The sequence below is a fragment of the Macaca thibetana genome, chromosome 5 (genome assembly GCF_024542745.1).
Source record: "Macaca thibetana thibetana isolate TM-01 chromosome 5, ASM2454274v1, whole genome shotgun sequence".
Classification (NCBI taxonomy): Eukaryota; Metazoa; Chordata; class Mammalia; order Primates; family Cercopithecidae; genus Macaca; species Macaca thibetana.
The window spans coordinates 16,170,280-16,176,279 of record NC_065582.1 but is presented as its reverse complement, the minus strand read 5'-3'; positions in this window follow the sequence as shown (position 1 = coordinate 16,176,279).

The following is a 6,000-nucleotide window of genomic DNA, read 5'->3' as shown; positions in this document are numbered from 1 at the left end:
AAGGGCAAAATCTCTCTTTCTGACTTTAGAAATAGGACTTGGAAACGAAGGGCAAAATACCTTGGACTATTATCTTTGACTTTCATTAAATTTTGCAGACCTCAGGATATTGTGTGCCAAAGTGCTATGAAATATTTTATTAAGAAGAGTCAGAGCATATATTCGTGTTCATGTTAGCTTTGTATTCATTTGTTGGCATTATAGAGTGCAAATACTTGGAGAAGCTGCATATGTGCTAAACTAGCTGTGAGTCATGAATCCTCCTAACTCTTGATCTCATCAGGACTTGTCTTATCAAAGTCAGTGGGAGTAGAGATTGTGCATCCCCTCCCACGTGCATTCAGACACGCAGGGCTAGTTTTCTTGGCACTGCTGATGCCCAAGATAAGAGTTGATGGTGAAAGCTTGTGGCTATTCTGTGCTTTCTGGGGAAAAACACTGTAATGTGTTACACCCAACATCCACTTCTAGTGACGTCAAGATACACAGCTTTCTGTTAGAAGCAGGCTGTTACTAGTGCAGTTCAGATTTGGTCTAAAGACTTGATCACATTACATGCTTATTCTAATAAGAATATTTCAATTTGAATATTCTAATTCTTAAGACTACTTAAAAAGAATCCTGAGACAACTCAAATGACTCAAGACTATCTCTAATGTCCCAATGTTCCACATTTTCAACTGGTTCAGTATTAGGAATTGCAGCCAGAAATGTTCAATGATTAGCTCTTTGTAAACTACACTGAAAGAGATCTTTAGCTTTACTGTACATGTTTACAATGTTTTCTTTTGCCAATTGGAGGAGACACTGGAGCTTAGGATAGACTCATGCACAGGGTTTATAGGATGTCAGACAAAATGATTTTTATTGAGGAAGGGTCAAGTTGTGTTTTTCGTTGTGTCACACTATACAATATGAGGGCCATGTTATAAAAATTCAGAGCTCCCACAAGAAGGCAAAGGCTAAAAATGGTGATTTAAGACTACATTATCCTGTTTCTAATTCCTTTTCTTTCTTCCTGCGGAAATGTGATTGCAGAAGCTGGGAGAAGGGATTGGAGTGTGGGCTTCTATATCTGTCTTGAAGAGAGTCGTAAAGCCTGTTTTACGAGTCTGTCTCTAGCCTCGTTCTACTTTCCCAAATTAAAGGAGACAATATGACAATCTCACCAAGCTCTGATCTTACATCTTAATTTGCAAACTCGGCAGCAATATCAGTACCTGGTTTAAGTGGCTCAGACAAAACAGTGTTGAAATTGACTTATCCTTAGAAATTCAGCAAAATGTCCTCTGTACTGACTCAAAGCCATTTTTTTTTTTTAAAAAGCAACTTACAACATTACGAATTTATTTTTATTTTTTATTCATTATTTCCTAAAATTGATACTTAAAGTCAATTTCTTAGTTTTACAAATGTACTGTAAGATGGTAACAATGGGAGGAACTTGGTGAAAGGAACTCTATGTACTCTATTTACAACATTTCTGTAAATCTACAACTAGTCTAAAATAAATGGATGTACTGTTAATAACTACATTGTTCTTTTCCAGATAAAATTATAATGGGATAGCCTAAAGACTGGGAGAAAATATGAAGTTTTTTTTTTTTTCTGCTTATGAATTAACAAAGTTTTCAGGGTGTCATGGTTTTATCTGTTTCGGTGATTTTAAGAACTAAGGGCATTTTTGTTTCTTAGCATGTGCCAGGCAAAAGGACTTTATGAACTTGTCTGAAGCATTTTCACCAACTGTTTGTTTATAGTCAAGCCAAACAACCCTTCACGTACTATGGGAAGCCCCCTTCACCTGCACTGATTTTGTCAGAGAACTGAGACTAAACCACCAACAGCGTACCTTGAGTATAGCTTCAAAGGACCACCCACTTCTGGGGGCGAGAGAGGCTAATTCCGCCTCTCTGTCAGGCCCATTTTAAGCCTTAGGAAAACAAGGATTTCATTTAAACCTTCCCAAACTAGGGAGCATTTATTTACAGCTATGGTTCTAATATTTGGAACAAAGTCAAGATCAAACCTTAGTACTATCCCAGCAGAAGAAAATTAGAATTAGTAGTTAATCTCACTGAAAATCTTTTCAGTGAGAAAAAAAAAAATATATGTATGAGCTTTAACTACAATGATTCTCTGGCTAATGAGATGCCATTGATCATGTGGAGAGGAAAGTAATATCCTTTGACATATAAAACTGCATACAGTGGTTATGGAATCTCAATCTATTCCTTTGCTAGAGTGAAACATACTAATGAAAACAACAACAACAAAAATGCCTTAACCTGTAAAAAGAAACTAAATTTATTGAGAAGAGTTTGCAAATCACAGTTAATTGAGTCTCAGATGAAACTTCAAATAAAGGAAATAATGTGGTAATTGGGCCCCTGATCTAATATAATAGACTTGTTGGCATACATTATGGGTTTGCTATCTTTTAAGAGTATTAAATCATTGTACAAAAACATTGCCAAAAAAACTCTTCATTTCCTTTTAGTGACTTCTTACTGCCCTCAGTGGAAGTTTAATAGAAAAGGAAGGACATGATGTAGTTTTAATGACAGGAAACCCATGGCCTTCCAAATGAATAAATTCCATCACTAGCTGCCACAAAGTGTGCTAATTATTTCCTTCGATAAATTAAAAGCTGTAAAAGTCCAAAGTATATAAGCATGTGGTTTACAGTTATAATCAACCTGTGTGCATTATTGAAAGTTCATATTATCTTCACTATTTAATAAAGCATTACATTTTTATTCCAACAAATTGTATAGAAAGCATGTATAGAAAGCATTAAATTTTTGCTGATTTGACAAATGATTAAATAACTAAACTTTGTGCTCCTGACCTTTAAGATGCTAAAATCAAGTATTGACTTATTCCCCTAACACTAAACCCTGAAGATGAAGATGAAGACCATTATGAAATGATGAAACAAGCCAAATCAAAAGCCAATAATATCCAAAATGTGTAGAGGAATTAGAATGTTATACTTGATTTTTATTATTTTATTTTTAATATCAGCTAAATCACTTGAGAGTGAAATACAGCAGTTCAATCATTCAACAAAATTTATGTGCCCCATGTGCTCTGTGTGAATTAATTTGTTAATTCCACAATCATTTATTTAACATATACCATGTGTTCTGGGGGAGTACAATAGTAGTAAAAATGGATTCCGTCCTTGTCTTCATAGAGCTTGCAATATAGTGGGAGAGCCATCAATCTAGTGATTGTACAATCATCAACCTGGAAATGTGACAGGGAGGTTTATGGTTTGATGAAAGCTTACTGACTACAGGAGCACTGTCCTAGTCAGTCACAGAGGTTAGGCTTCCCTGATGAAAGCGGGTTCAAATTGAAGTATGAACAATGAGCTAAAGAGAACAAGGAGAATTCCAGGCAGAGGTACAGGCATACGTGAAAGGCTTTGTGGTGAGACTGAGAGAAGGTCCATGTGGCATCAGGACAGGAGATGAAGTGAGTCAGACCCCAGCTTGCTTACTCAGTGTCTCTGTGCACCTTTTTCTCAAAGTGGGTGCAGACTGCACCAGGGCACATGGATTGTTGAATCCATGTGGACTGTACTTTGGCCCCATCACCTCCTTGGCTGAGTGCTCAAATGCATGACCTTCACATTGTACATGGCAGCCACAGGGAAAGTGGAGCAAGGTAATGTAACAGTAAAGAGGTTGGTAGAGCTCAAGTGATGTGAGACCTTCCAATTTTGTAGCAAATAAAAAACAGTGGCTTCTACTAAGTTTAATCCTATTAAAATAATCCATCTTACTTTAATTTTGTACAATTTCTAATATTTCTCCAGTTTCAACTCTAAGCTTTTCAACTAAGGAGAATAAAGCGTCTCACTGTAGTCATCTTATTTTGTGCTTTGCCTTGTTTTTGCATTCAAGAATGATATCTGTCGTGTTCTCAGCCATTTATTCTAACTCCATTTAGACTGGTGAAAATGAAAAAAAAAACATTTATTGTAACTTATCAGATATATGCAGTTAAATCAAGGTTTCATACCTTACATGAAGGTACTATGGTTCTGCTAGAATTTAAATTACTTGGTAACGTTTTACAAAATAACTGATGATAGTTTCATTCTTTCATTCCTTCAATTTTTAGAAATTCTTAAAAATTCATCCAGCATGCACTTTACCAGGTACTCTGAGAAGGGCTTAGGAGACCCAAGGAATGCATCCAAGGCCCTGTCCTCAAAGTACTCACTCACTATGGGAGATGGTCACACTAACAGGTGACTAAGAGACAGAGACCCATGGGCAGTAGAACCCCGACAGAGTATCTTAATTCAGGGGGCCAGAGAAGACGTTCCAGGCAGAAACTGTAAGGATCCCTAAGAGCAAGCCGAGCAAAGAATAGAAGAAGAGTCTTGCAGGCTGAGGGACTGCAGGAACAAAATTAGGGGATGGGAAAAACATGTTGCTGGAGTGTAAGTGTAAGAACGAGAGAAGCAAGAGCTGAGAGCAGAGTGTTGGGAGGGGCCAGATCAAGGGGTTTGAACATCAAGAATCTTGAGTTTAATTTTGTTGGTGAAAGGGAGCTATTGAAGACTTGCTTCTTTTGGAATCCTCCTAGAAAGGCCTTATCTGGGGTTTAGGCCTCAAATTAGACAGTTTTTCTTTACACCTGTGCCAAGCATCCAGTTGTTTCATAAATGTTTCTCAGAATAACACAATCTGAACATGGTGGGAAGACTGTTTAGTAACTCAGTTTAGTAGAGATTTATAGTTTCAATATATCACTGGGATGTATAGATGGAAGAAAAGTTTGGGAGGGCCAGAACTCCAGGCACACATACCAATTAGGAAGCAATTGCAATGGTTTAGGTAAGAGTCAATAAGAACAATTAAGATTCTCTCAGTGCTGGAGAGAAGACAAAAACTTTTAAGAGGAATTTAGGAGGTAACCAAGAATAAACTTCATGCTTAATTGAACATTTGGAGGAAAGTGGGAGGAAGAAATCAAGGATGACTCCTAGCCTCTGTCTTGGACAATGTAATAGAATATGGAAAAATCAGAAGAGATAAAGATATTGACAGCACTAAAGCATTCATAAATTGAGTTAGGAAAAAAATTTGGGTGCAACAAAAAGTTTCAATAAATGTAAACGTCATTGCTATCCACGTGAAATGGCACTTACTGAACTTGTAATTGTCCAGGATGCTGGTAACGAGAAGCCTCTCGGCAAAATGGTGCAACTCTCACAATGCTCCGGCCAGCAGCTTCTTGGTGTTGCCCAAGACAAACTCTTCCTGGACAGATGCATGCATTTTCTCTTATTCTATCTATATGTTGTTTCTTGTAATTTTAGATACTTACTGATCTCGCCCAACCTCCACATCCCTGCTTTCCCTTGCTCCACTCTAAATAAACCTAATCCTTTTAACTTTTACTCAGAGACCTTAGTTTGCAAACTATGAATCATTTTGCTTCTTCTCTTGGGATCCCATCCAGGGAGCCCATACTTCATATCTAAGCCTTCAGATCAGACACATTTCTCTATGACTGCGCCTTGAATGCTGTAGGTGTTTGATAAGTTTTTTTTTTTTCAAAATGATAAAATCCTAAGGATGGTGGGAAGACTGTCTAGTAACTCCCACTTGCTAAAATCCTAGTTATTTCACTTCATTATCAACACATTTTTAAACATCAACATGGCATTGGTGACTCATGTATGATCCTCTGTAATTCTGTCTTTTGTTTATGCTGTATTTGCCTGTGACCATGACTTTAACATCATTTCTGTATGGTTTGCTTTTCCTTTTTTCACTTGTTCTGATTAAATTTTTATTTCCGTTAATTCTGTTTATTTTCAAGGTCCTTTAAAAGTATAATTATCTTTTCTAAGTTGCTAAGGTTGGAAAAGATAATTCAGCTTGGTGCCACTAGTAACTTAATGAGCTCCCCCTAAAATTCATCTGTGTCATTAAAGATGTTACTAAATACTTCTGACCCAGGATCATTCCTTTG